Source organism: Apteryx rowi, unplaced genomic scaffold (assembly GCF_003343035.1).
Source record: "Apteryx rowi isolate R43461 unplaced genomic scaffold, aptRow1 scaffold_0, whole genome shotgun sequence".
NCBI lineage: Eukaryota > Metazoa > Chordata > Aves > Apterygiformes > Apterygidae > Apteryx > Apteryx rowi.
The window spans coordinates 8402633-8416294 of NW_020447195.1; the positions used below are offsets into that span (position 1 = coordinate 8402633).

General features: G+C 43.5%; 1 protein-coding gene across 3 annotated transcripts in view; it reads left to right on the plus strand.

Moving 5' to 3' along the window:
- The first annotated feature begins 4111 nt into the window (after positions 1 to 4111).
- OSBPL2 (oxysterol binding protein like 2) overlaps positions 4112 to 13662 on the plus strand; it is a 42958-nt gene continuing 33407 nt past the window's right edge. Inside the window, exons 1-2 of one of the 3 annotated variants that reach the window (XM_026079807.1) lie at positions 4112 to 4183; positions 5158 to 5256. The gene's annotated coding sequence lies outside the window, so the exon portion shown is untranslated. Of the gene's footprint in view, positions 4184 to 4806; positions 4889 to 5157; positions 5257 to 13662 lie in introns of those variants that run through there. The other 2 variants (XM_026079893.1, XM_026080062.1) reach the window with 2 other exon arrangements.

The window sequence follows — 13662 nt, forward strand, 5'->3', positions numbered from 1 at the left end:
GAGCGCCGTGTCCGGCTGGTGTCTGCCCCGGCTGGGCGAGCACCGGCTTCTCGGCGGAAAGTACCCCCGATGCGTTAACCAGGCACGGGCGGCTGCCCCTCGCCTTCGCCGGCTCCTGCAGCGGGGCCGGGAGCTCCCCCGCGCCGCCTACCCCGACCCKCTTCCCTCTGAGTGCACCGAGCGTCTCGCTGCTCCGCGGATTTTGCAGTTAGTGACAGCGTATTTAATCAGTCATTTTGATACTTCAGGGCTGATCTGCCCAGGGTGATACTTTGGGACAGCGACTGTGCTTTCAATTCACACCCCGCCTCAATCCAAATTAACTTTCAAGTGTAGGCAAGCCCCAGACTACAGGGTGCCGCTGTTTGCAGACAGGAGCGGGAGCGCTCCCATGCATACTCCGCCTGCGGCGTAAGGCTGATGCCGTGTCTTTGAAAGTCTCTCTAATACGAAGGGGAAATGCAGGATTTGTCAGGGGATTTCCTATGCGCTGGGGTGGCTCAGGCAGAGCTGCGTGCGGGGAAGGGCCGGTCTGCTCTGCAGATGTGCCGGCGTGCGGGTGTGCTGCTGTGCAGGCATGCAGATGTGCAGGTGTGCAGATGTGCGAGTGTGCTGGTGTGTGGGTGTGCAGGCATGCAGATGTGCAGGTGTGCAGGTGCAGATGCTGCGACTCCAGGCAGGAGATGCTGCAGCACTCGCAAAATAAATGTTTTCGGTTTTGAAGCTCGCTGGCTGGGAGTCATCACTGGAAAAGAGCAGCCGGTCGCAGAGGTTAGCGCTTGCCCACACTTGTTGCGGCTGGAGCGGCTGCCTTGTTAGATTGGCTTATTTGGAGGAGGAGAGGAGAGACATTTGTCTCTGCTCACATACAGCCAGTGAAAAATGATCGGTGTTTTTGCTGTAACAGGCCRCGTTTTGAGGGATTATCTCTGGATCGCAGGATTCATTGTGTTTTGTTTCTCCATTTTGCCCTTCCTTATTCTGCTGCAATTCAGGTTTTGTAAATCTGCTGCAGCGACAAGGTTTTCCTGGAATGGTTCTTCAAGCAGTTTGCATTGCTCCACAGCACCTGAATAGTTAGCTTCCTTATAGGCAAGGTTGATAGTTACACCTAGGCATGAGACAGTTGCTCAATACTTTCCACTGTAAAACCCCATTTTAATTACTTTTTAACATTGCAAAACTTTTGCCAGCGAGGCAAAATTTTCCATGTCATCTCCTGTTAAAGGCACCTACTTGCTCCCCTCACTGCCAACATGAGAGGGAGACAAAYGAAGATCTAGATTCTTGTCCCTGTCCAATTTTTTTTTTTAATTCCAGAGAGTAGAACATCCTGAACATTTTACAAAGGAAGAACTTTTCAGTTAGCCTTGTTTTTGTAAAGCATGGGCATTTATCTCGAATGCTCAGAATAAGTCTGGGAGAAAGATTTTTGTGGCAGGTTCAGCACTTGTATGCCTTCAATTAAGATCTGAAAAAGCTGCCACAAATTGAGTATTCCTTGGTCATCTAACTGGCAGATTTCTCTTTCCGTGAGCCACTCCGAGAACTCATCCGTATCAGCTGCTTAATCATGACCGAGGCCTGTTCAGGCTTATTTATGTGCAATACTTTATGTTGCCGAACACAGGTTCAGAAAATAATTTAAAGTCATGCTCAGTTTCTTTGTGGGGGCCTTTGCATAAAAAGCTGCAATGGGAATATTTATGTGCTTCATATTAAGCCTATGGGCTCACGCGTTGCTCAATCAGGACTTACCAAAAAAACCCAATCACCTTTCTGTGCAAATCAGGAAAACATTAAAACCAGATTTGGAATGATACAAATTATCCTCTCGTCCCAAAGACTTTTAGTCTCAAAAAATGAGTCCAACAACACCTACCCTCTAATTTACCCTGCGTGAACGCAGGGGTGAAACAACACGTGGGGCAGGGCCAGGAGCAAGACAGGATCCAGGGAGACCAACAGACCTCCTCGGAGCCAGCTGGGCTCCCCACAACACGCGTGAGAAATTCCCCACGGACATTTTATTTGAAAGCTTACAGCTGCCAGCCCATTTCGGAGCGAGTAAGGCTCCATCATCGACGTACGCTGCGCCGTGCAGAGCGCCTGAGGACGCGCGGAGGGAGCCACGCTGCAAACCGGGCGCTGCTCTCCCGCTCCTGGCGCGGTGGATCGTCCTCGCCGCCCCGCTGAGCGACTGTGTGCTTCGCACTGAGAACGTAGGGCAGGRTTTGAAGGAGTCTCGTTCCGCGTGGAGAAGAATGGGAGGAGAAGATCACTCCGGGGATAAACGCTTCTGTGGCTCGTCCCCTCCTTCACGCCGTGCGGTCCCGCATTCAGCCTCCAGCTTGTCCGTCCCGGGTGGGTTTTGTCCACTCTCGTGCTAGCCCTTCGTGACCGCCCGCGCTGTTTCCTGCCGAAGAGCACGTCAGAGTCTCCCTGGGCAAACACAGCAAGGGCTCCTTTCGTCTTTGCAACGCGCAACGTGCTTCACCCAGACTCGGTTTTCTAGCTCCTCAGGACAGGCGCTTGCTATCTCTGCTGTGCATCTCATGAGGCATTTTGCTCTGTTTGCACTTTGTTTGCAACCTGTTTGTTCAGTTTAGTTTAGGTTTTTTTTTTTTTTTTTTTTAAGTCTTGGTTGCTGGGTGCAGTGAGATTTCATTTGATTTAGCTTCCAGGTACAAAAAGGGAGGGAGGGAGAGAGACATTTGGGAGGAAAAGAGTTTCAAGTCTCTCTGATTGTGGAAAAAAGTTCAGCGCGTGTGAAGGAAAAGCACCTTGCAGACTCTGACAGCAGAAGGTAAATAAGAGCAGAACAGGTGTTGCCTAAAAGAACTGTTATGAGTCAAAGCCGTTTCAAAGTCCTGAGTCACGGTTTTGGTGCTTGCATCAACATCTACAGACACTCTCAGTTGCTTTAGCATGACAGTAGCTACTCTGCAGTGAACGGGGCTATTGCGAACTTGCAGCAAGTTAATTGCTGTGTACGAACAAGTGCAAGTTCAGGACCAGTGCAACAAAGGCGCCTGCCAGCTCCTCTCCGGGCAGGGTACTCCTTTAACCCATGAGCTGCCAGCCCATGGTTTTGTTGGCCATTTCTCTGGGATTTTGCCCYATAGGCTGCTCAGAGCAGTAGCACCGACTGCAACTGCGATGCTGGATGTACCAAAATCCTTGCCACGCGGCGCAGCCCAACGCCACGTCGTGCCTGCAGGCTGAGGCCGCCGGGCTCACCAGAGGCTCCTCAGAGCCGCTCTGCTCGCGCGCCGCCCGCGTGGCACGTGCCAAGCTCACGGCCCTGGTGCAGGCTGGGTGCGTGGCATGGATGCGGCTAGTGTTTGCCAGCTGATGGGACTCGCTCTGGGAGCCCCCGGGCAGGACACGGGGGAATGAACGCGTGACCTGAAAATCCAGATGTTACATCCAGTGGCCTAGTGGTGACATGTGCTATAATCTACATGCAACTTGCCTCAAACTTGATTGGAATATTAAAAAAAATACAAAAATACCTAATTTCTATCACAGCATAGCAAAGTGTAAGGCATGTATAAACCTCCAAGGTGACCCTCGTGTACCAGGACGTGCCTGCCACGAGGTGACAGGCCAATACCACACAGACCGCAAGCAAAGGTGCCTAAAAACAGAAAAAATTAAATTTTTTAACTGCCAGACCAATAGGAGCCCCTAGCCTCCAAAGGTTATGGTGAGGCAAGCTCACCTTTCAGGGTGGAGGACAACACAAGTACCAAACAAAGMACACGCTGCTGGTAAAAATACAGCCCAAAGGCGTGTGTCTGTGGGCTGAAGGGTTCAATGTCCCCTTCAAGGCGGCCCCAGGTGAGGCGTGCGCCGGCCTCCCCGGCCCGGGGGCTCCTGGTCCCCGCCCTMATCTGCATAGACACGCCCCCGCGCGCCATTGGCCGGCGTTCTCCCCAGCGGTGGCGCGGCCGTGGGGCTGTGGGGCGGGGTGCCTCATTAGCATTCTCCCCGCCTCGGAGCGGGAGGCCGGAGGCGCTGATTAGCCGCTTCGGGGGCGGGGGGGCGCGGCCGCGCTCTGTGATTGGCGGCGCGGCGCGTCACTCCGGCGCGGCGAAGGCCGCACTTCCGCCTCGGTGTCAGCGGTGCCGGGCGGGGGGGGTGTTGCTGCGGCGGGGCCGTCGCGGGAGCGCGGTGCCAGGTAACTGCCTGCCTGCCGGCCCCGGGTGTGGCGGGGGGTCCGGCCCCCGCGGCGCGCTGCCCTGCCTCGCCGGCCCTGCCTCGCCGGCCCTGCCTCGCCGCTGCGCCGAGGGGGCTCGGCTCCCCCCACCTGCCGCAGCGGCGCCCCCCGGCCGCGGGAAGGGCGGGAGCGCCTCCCCCGGCCCCGCCCGGGCCTCGCGCGGGCCCCCTTCCCCCACGCGCGGCGGCCGTTAACGGCTCCCCGTCAGCCGCTGCCCTCCCAGGCGCCCCGGGGAGGGCGTCGCGCCGGGGCGAGGGGGGCCCCGCCAGCCCCGCTCGCTGTGCGGTGTCCTGCCCGTGCGGCCGGGGGCGGAGAGCGGCGCGGCCGGGGGAGGGCGGCTGCCGCCCGGCTGAGCCCCCCGCGCCGGGGCCGTCGCGCTGGAGCAGCGCGGCTGACCTGAGCGCTGCTCTCCTTTCCCTGGCAGAAGCAGGATCCCGGACCTGCTGAGTTGTTTCCTCAGGGCTCTGTGATGCGTAGGCCTGTACAGCTGAATAAATAACATGTTGTTTTGAATTTATGCTCCCCCCACCTTATTTTTTTTATTATTTTTTAAAGCAACGGTGGCAGACCTTGAATGCCCCCAACCGCGGGCCTCTGTAGCAAAACCCCTCTGTCAGCTGCGGGGCTCATACCGGGCAACGAGGAAGGTAGAGCGGGCAGAAGGAGGTTTGTGTGGTGAGCGCGGCTTGTGAGGCAGCTGGGCTCTGCGAATCCCAGCGTAGGGAGTTTCTCTTCTGGTTGCTTTTGGATCCAGGTAGTTTAGTGAAGATGTCTGTAACAGCCAGTTCCCAAGGCGGATGTGTTGAGCTTGGCTCCCGCGTAATACAGGAGCCTCAAGGGGCTTTTTAGGCCGCAGCTAAAGCACAGACAGCAGTTAGGATTTCTTTCAGTTTGTTTTTTGTTTTTCAGTTACCCACTCAATGTTTCTCTTACAGAGCTCCTGAAAGGGAGACAAGCAAGATGGGGAAAATAACAGGAAAAAAGCCTTTTTTTTAAAAATAACATGCCACAAGAACTTCTGCATGGTAACAAAGGTATAAATTATGTTGCCATTTATTTAATTTGAATATTAATCTTGTTTGTGCTCTCTGTATGTTTTGACTCAGGACTCCCCTAGGAAATGGTTTGTTACTGTACAACACTTGCAGAGTGGAATTTGAGATGTGTGCCCAAAAGCACTTTCTGTTTATTGTGTCTGCCATAGGCTTGCCTTTCCCCTCAGAAATACCTGCAAAAGCGTGTTCAGTGCAAGCGCTTACTACTTTCATTCACTACCAGTTTTCTCAATTAAAATACATAGTCTTCATTTAAGCTTTCAAAAAGTAAAAGTGAAAAAGAGAAGCTGATCTGCAGTGTAGATTAGCATTAGTGTATCACTGTTCTCATAGTGTTTTCGTTCTTCAAGCTTATCCATGTAGGTAAGAAAAAATAAAAATAATTCATCTTTTTAATTTCAACTTTTCCTTCAAAAGTTCAGTAACTCCACATTCATGTTGGTATGTGGGGTCAACCAAATGTGTATCATCTTACAAACTTTGTACTAGTATGTTGTGGGACTTCTACAACCTGAGGGCAATTTCTGGAAGCAGTGATTTGGGCATCTTCCAAACGTAAAGCACTATATTGTGGGATGGAAGTAGGAGAACTGGCTAAACTAGCACGGAAGCACGGGAAATTCCAAGCAGTGATTTTTCCCTAGGTATGTTTTCACTTAGTGTAAACATAGCTTATTCTTAAAATGATTGTCAAGTTATGCAAATGACTTTRTAGTAGTATAATGGAAACTTTTTAATTGTTGCCTCTTTGGGTTCCCAAAGTAAAATTAAATTGGGAGCTTGCAGCAATTGCTAGTTAGATGAAAGTGTTCTGAGTATAAAGCAGGTGGTAGATCTGAAGGGACTGATCTGCTTTCTTTTGACCATGTGACAGAGAGTTGAGGGGTACCTAGGATAAGATCAGGAATGATTCTTAATGTTGTTTTCCTTCACCAAGAGCACCTCATAATGAACTTATAATGTCAAGGAGTGCTGAAAAGAAAACACTGAGACATCTGCTGTCCAGGAATAAATATGCAGCTTTTTCAAAAAACTGGCTCTTTGGCCATGCCAATATAATGTTATAAACAGAAAAGTTAAAGATGGAAAATGATGATTAAATAACAGACTCTATGCCTGGAAGTAGTTGAAGACTAGATAGGTCAAAGTAAAAGTTTTGGTTGATGTGATGCTGAAAAACAAGAAAATCAAGGCTGGTGCAAGTAGTTAGCTATGTTTGGTAACCTCTATGTAAATGCATTTGTTTTGATAACTGTGATCACTGGGGGCAGTTTTCACTGTTCGATGCTTTCTTTAAATGAATTTTAAAACTGTTACTGCTTTTGGTGATAGGTTCTTGCTTAAGCTGACAGGTCTTGTGATTGAAACTGTTATTTCTTTCAGTCGTCTTTTGAATTCTACTGTGTGAACTTCACACATGCTGACCTAGAACAAAGGTGGAAAGCTTAGCTTTCTGTTATTTTAGTGTTGGTTGGAAAACATACCAATCAGGCTCTTTTGCTTTGATAACTCTGTATTTTTAAAAAACTGTTTTTACTGCCAGTCAGATGATTTTTGCTTGAAAGCAAGCTTCACATGTAAGTACTCTGAATCTTTAAGCAGATAATTCATTAATTTTGGTATTTGAAATAATTTGTTTTTGCACAATGCAATGTTACATCATACTACTTGATAACTAGAACTTCCATTTACAAGTTGGCATTTTTTTCCTGTCCTTCGCTCAACATTGATTTTGTCACCTGAGTCATGAAGATAATCTCTGAACAGAAATGACTGTGACACTTGTATCATGTTTTGAAATGCTGTTTAATCTATTCTTTTAGAAATAACTAACATGTTTGTTTCTTGTATATTTTTTCCAAAATGCACAAAATCAGGCCCACAAAGAATATGCTTTAAACATGGAGTTCTGAACATCTTGACTATTTTTGCCAAGTCTGAATAAGTAAACGGTATGCTTGTCACAGGAGCATCTTCCTCTAGATGAATGAAATGGGAAATTAGAGCCATGGAAAAGTTGGTCATCCATTATCTGCCGCTTGGGTACATATGGGACTTTGTGCTTCCTGATGCAGAAAATCTAGGTTATACATTGTATTGATTTATATCTTTTTTATTTTTTTATGCAGTAGACCACTATAGAACTTGGAATTAAAAATTACATCATCTCAAGCCTCTAATTTTAACTTACTATGCAGAAGAAAGTGTGATGACATAATTAAATATTTATTTTGTATTCTGAAAGGCTCATAATAGAAAGCTGTACGGAAGCAAAATATTTAGAATGTGTCAGATGTGGCTTACAGTTAGTTGCAGGTATACTCTGAAAATATATTGTTGATCCAGTACACAAGACAGTGTTTTAATTTTCAGGATCAATAGCATATAAGAATAGACTAAGCTTACTTTAAATCTATTTTTATACCATTATAATTGTAAATTAATTTTCTGGCCTAGACAGATCCTTCAGATTATTTCAGTATATTTTATTATGCACATGATTTAATCGTCTAGTACCGCCAAGAAAGTTGAGATGACTTTTCAAAAATTCTATTGACAGAATTTTTAGAGCCAGATTTTTAGTGATTTACAGCTGCCCTTCATTCAGAAGATGCAGGAGGGTGGATAGCAGTGTCTGCTTGCGATTGTTTGTAAGTCTGGCAGAGGATACGCAAAAGGTGAACTGTGCCTGCAGCTGCAGAAGTGCATGCGGACCTTTTAGTCTTGGCCCCTTGGTTCTACGGTCCAAAACTTAAATTGGACATTGCACTGGGCATATAATGTCAATACTTGGTATTAGATTTAATAGCAACCTTAATTGGCAGGATTCCTATTTGAGTTCTCTTCCTTTGCTGTGTTGTTATTATTGGAGATTTAGATGCGATAGGGATTGTGGCTGTTGGTATGCTATGGAACTTTGAGGTCTTACAAAGGAGTTTGGCTGCTCATGAAATTTGTCAAGAAATGCATTTTCATGAATTGATARTTTCATTGTATTTTACTAGTGTTATTTGAACTTTTCTGAGTCAGTTTTTTAGGGCCCCCAAAGGAATCTGTTATTATAGCTCATTGGGTTTTGGTACTAGTGATAGTTCTAAAGTAATTACAGTATAGAAACTTTTAAGATGGTAAGCATCTGCAATCTAGATATCTCTGTGGTTCCCACACATTTCTCTCRCTTCAGACCTAACCAGCTCAGACGATTGAAGTGGTAGAGGCCAGTGTAGACTGTGCTGCTTACAATATGTTGGTGCAATTGAGCAAAAACTACAGTCCTTTTAATAACTCTGAATTAGAAAATGTTAACTCTACTGAGAAGTTAGCTCATCAGCCTATTTATAATGGTTAGTTTAGCAGTATGTTTGTTTACCAGACAAAATGAGGTCTTAGTTGGAAGAATATATATTCTCCCACATGCATGTGTTCTTTTAGTCTTTACCAGAAAAAAATAAACTATTGAACAGTTGTTCAATACTAAAACAAAAACGTTACCTGTATTCAGAGTTGCAGACAACTAATTTTTATTTATATGGTCTTATTTTGTCTTAAACATAATTATAAGTGCTTTGCAGCCTTTTTATTATCAAAGTGGATAAATATTAGGAAGCAGGTGGCTAGGTGGAGTCTTTATTAAAATTGAGCAGTAAATAGAGATAGTTTCCTGGCTTGAAGTCAAATTCTATCATTTTTTTTAGTTCTTGACAACAGCAAGCACGGTGAGAACTCTTATCCTGCTATCGTAAGATACCTGTTATGAGCATAGCTTTAAAGGAAACTCATAGCAGAAACTCTGACTTTAGACCCCCAAAATTAAAATAGCTTTTATAATCTTAAAACTCTTAATAGTCTGATAGCTTCAAAGAAACAGTTCTATAAGCTGTTTGCATGCGCTGGTACTGCAGGATTTGAGTACGTGAGGAATTGGTGGTGGGCATAAAAAAATAGAGTTGTTTAACATGGTAGTACTTTGCACTAGGTTAGTCAGCTGTTATAGTCCTTGTGGCTTTTTTTGCAGTATGATTATCATCATAATTGTTCAGAGTCTCCATGAAAATGATTTATGAGATACTTTGTACAAAATAAATGTAAAACTATACCAGCAAAGAGAGAATGGATGCACAGAAACAAATGTTTAGAAGTGCCTGTGAGTAGGAAAATCAATAAACTAAACCTGTAACCATTTTTACTATTTTAGTGATTTTCTCCAATGAAGTTATATGCCATAATTGTCTTCATATTCTTAAATTTCAATGATCAACTTGTTTACATCATATTTACATGATGATGAGAAATATTAAAGCATACTTAATTGTATCTTCAAAGTACGTTTTGGTTCAAAGATAAATGTTCATAGATGGTTAATTATATATCTGCTGACGYTTGTGTCCAAAGCTACTGTGCTTGGAGCTATTGATTACTTCCCACGTTGCCCTCTTAGAAATATGGTAAAACAAATGTTCAGGAAACTAGTAAGAAGCAACAAGTTTTACAAGACAGTACTGATTTACTAATTTTTTTTTTTTTAAACAGTACGGCTAGAAATGAACTGGTGTATCAGTCATGATCATGTGTGGCATTATGYGTCATGGATATGGAAGGCATGTAAAAAAAGAATTTTATGATCTTTTACAATTGTGGACAATGAAAGGGTTTCCAAGAGAAGGCTACATAGTTTAAAGAATATTGTACCAGATGCACTCAAGTGGGAAAATGTCTCAAATATTGATGTAGTGTTAAAAAGTTGGAGAACAATTACAGAATTCTGTGGGAATTTCAATTAAGTGTTTTGCACCAGAAAATACTAATTTGATGGAATCAAGTTTCCTCACTTTTTTTTTTTTTGTTAGGTTTGGTAACAGTTCTGCAAGTCAGCATCCTTGTCCATAGAATAGAATCTGTGGCCAGAGTGAAACTGGGAATAGCCATCAGTTTCATATGTGGTTAATCACTATACTGCTAAGAGTATTTTTGGTCCAGTTTCATCTATACAGGTTTCATGTTCAATAAATCATGTTCTGATTGAAGAGCCTTGTGATGGGGCACACTCAGGAGGTGGGACAGTTATTGTAGTTTGTTCTGATGCAGAAAGAAACAAGTGTTGTAGCCTTAACTCTGTAACAAACCAGAATCCTGGCATCTCAGTTGGCCCTAATCTTATGAAGTATCACCAAAAATCTGTAGGCCTGAGAAAACAGAACATGATGCCATCTGCCATTAAATCTATTTGGCTGATGTGTTCAAAGTTAAACTTTCAGATGTGCAGTTTGCTGCCACCATTGTTTAAAGTGCTTTAAAAATAAGTTCAACTAAGCTATCAGCCTCATATCCTTCACCTTTGGGGTACTCARAACTGGCCCTGGTACATTTAACTAACTCCCAGCTACTCCAGTGAAGCTTTATAATAGGGATAGCTGCAGCCTTCAAAGAAATTGAAAGGTGAAGGTGGGCCAGGTTTTCAGCTGGTCCTCCTCACTCAACCTTTCTACGCTCTGTTTAACAGGCTTAGAGAAGGAAGTTACACTTCTCTTACTGTGGATGTTGGGTGAGTTTAATCTTGCCAAGRCATCTTGGCAGAAGATGTTATTACCTTAAGGCTTTGGAGTAAGAAACATGTCTAACTGGATAAATAAAATTCTCTTCTGGATGCTGCCAGCTGTTCTCTGGTTGAAGAGATTTTAAGTGTGTAATAATTACAAGCAGGTATCTAAGTTGCCAAATAAAATGGTTTCTTGGCAAATTTTTATAGATGTTTTAGATCCAGTGTTGTTGGTAGCCTAATTTCATAAGTCAATTAAGATTCATCCTTGCTGAAGCTTTCATTCAGAGATGAAACACTGCAGTTTGATGCTTTGAGGAGATGTATATGAAGCAAAAACACATGAATATTTATCTTCTAGTTCAAGCTATTTATTTCTGTCCCTTGAAGTACTACTGCTATGTTTTATATAAGCTGGCAACTCAAGAAAAAATGGGATTGGCTCTTATTCTACTAGTCATGCTGTAGGACTATTGTTTTTTTAGTTCTTATATAGCCTTCATATTGGCTCTAAAAATATGTATTTACTCTTCTACTGACTCTTTTTGAGTCTCTTCCTCTGGACAAAAGTTGTATCCTAGATCCAAGATAGCAAACTAATGAAAATGTTGCTCTTTATTGCTAGATGGATTAAAGAGGCCATGAATAGATTTTCCTTTGCATCAAGCTAATTTTAAATTCTGTCCAAACTGTTTCTATTAAATTGAGCTTGTGTCTTTTCGACCTATTAAAGTGAAATTCTGAAAATTGAGCATCTTTTMGGAGTTCATGTGATTTACCCCTTCTTTTCCTTCCCTCTGGCAATAATTGTGCAGTATTTCAATTATGTGAGATTTGACAGAAAGTTTTCATTAGTTACTGCAATGAAAGCCTCACTTGACTTCCGTTTTTCCTTTCATCTCTTCTCTTTTTCTTTCCTTTGGAGTTAACAAAGTTACTGTGTTACTTTGTTTTAAAATTTGGTGTGGAGGTACAGGTCCAGCAAAACCTCTCTAGGCATGTGAAAAAGTTGATGAAAATGCTAATTCATTAGTTCTTTGGTGGCAACTTAATTCCAGTGTATTGAACTTCTGGTATACTACTGGTTATGCTGGAGAACCCTTTATTTATTTTCTTGACAGTTTATTATTTCTGTACTTGTTTTTATTTATTTCCTGATCTCACAGGTAGATTCAATGTCTCTATTCACTGGCTGTGTAATGGTCATGTTCTAGTGTTTATATATTCATCTTGCAGAGCTAGAACATGTGCTTTGAGAGTGAAAAATCGGATTTGTAAAGGTAGAGGAATGTTGTCAACAAAACATTTGCTTCCCAGAATTGCTGCATGATATTAAATTGCAGCTCTGGGTCCAGAGGTAAAGGACACTGCAGATGTAGTCAGTCAACCAAATTTCAAAAATGATCTTGGTGAACTGCATTCCATTCAAATCAGTTACTCCAGCTGTAATGCTTACCTTTCTGTAGAAATGTAGATGTTTCTTCCAGGGGGAGTAACTTCTTTTGGTTAACCCAGCTAGGTCTTTTTGTTGAAGATTAATATATAAGAACAAGTTAGTAAGAAGCAACTAGTTATGTTGAATTAACTAAGCCATGGTAAGTGCTTGTTTAAACTCTTGCACATTGCTTTGAGCAGGACTTAGTGCCTTTTTTGGTGTCTAAATGATGGGAATGTCAGGATCTTGGCAACACAGACTTAAGTTTTTTTTTTTTTTTTTTTCTTCTGTTTAGGAATGGAAGTTGAGCATATCTTGTAACGAACTTTAGGAACTACTATCCTAGGTAGCTAAATGGCATAGCAAACTTCAACTTCTAGTACTTGGCAGAGCTATAAAMAAATGAAATGGTGTTATGGGCAACCATTACAGATAATATCACCAGCCTYGTGTAGCTGTGGTGAGTACAGGAAGCAGAAAGGAACCTTTCCCATCTCATCAGGCAGTGATCTCCACACCGCTGGTTTCAGAGAAAAACCTGTATAGGATTGAATAGGATCTCTCTCTAAAAGGTGTGCATGTATGTGTTCTCATATAGACACTTGTATGCATGTTGCAGAATGCATTGAGCAGGTTAGATACTGTATAAGTGATTTGCAAAGTCTTGTACTGTTGTTGTCCTATTTTAAAAAATAAATGCATGTGAGGCGAAATGGTAGTAGATCAGAACTGTGCAAAGTCTGTGACTGGCCTTACTGATAGGAGAAGAGCCTGATACTGTATCTTTGGAAAGCTGTTCTTTGTACATTCTGCTTCTGGGGACAGTGAGTTTGTACAGCACCCTCTGATCTGTGCAGAGTTAAGCTTTTGAAAGCAAAGCATGTTACCGGAAGCCAGATCAGCTGATGTGTGTTACTGTCAAGTTACCAGTTCAGTGCAATACTTGATAGAACACTTTGTTTGACATTATTCATAACCAGCTGATTGACAGGTACAGTGCAACTTTCTTCCTTCTTTATGGGAGCTTAGCTTTTGCTGCAGTGGAAGTGATASGAATACTTTAATTTTCTGGTTAGCCCTAGCCTACTGCTAATGTTCTGCATAAAGGCTGTAAAGCTGATCATTGAGGGAAGCATGTTTTCCTCTGAGTGACTGACTCTCTTAGGATCTGTTTTAGTGTCAGCAGTGCCTGTTGGGACCGTTGGTGTGTCATGCATGTTCAGGAACAGCTGTTGCTCAGTTATTTCTTGTCATCCATGACAGTTGTGTTTCTGGCAGGCAGCATGTCAACCTTAGTAATTTCCTCCTCTCTGCAGAATGTACTGCAGGCTGTGTTCTGAACTTGGTGCAGGTGTTTTCTCTTATTTCTGCAGTGTTTAATGCAACTGCATGCTTTGTTTTATCTCTGTGTTGT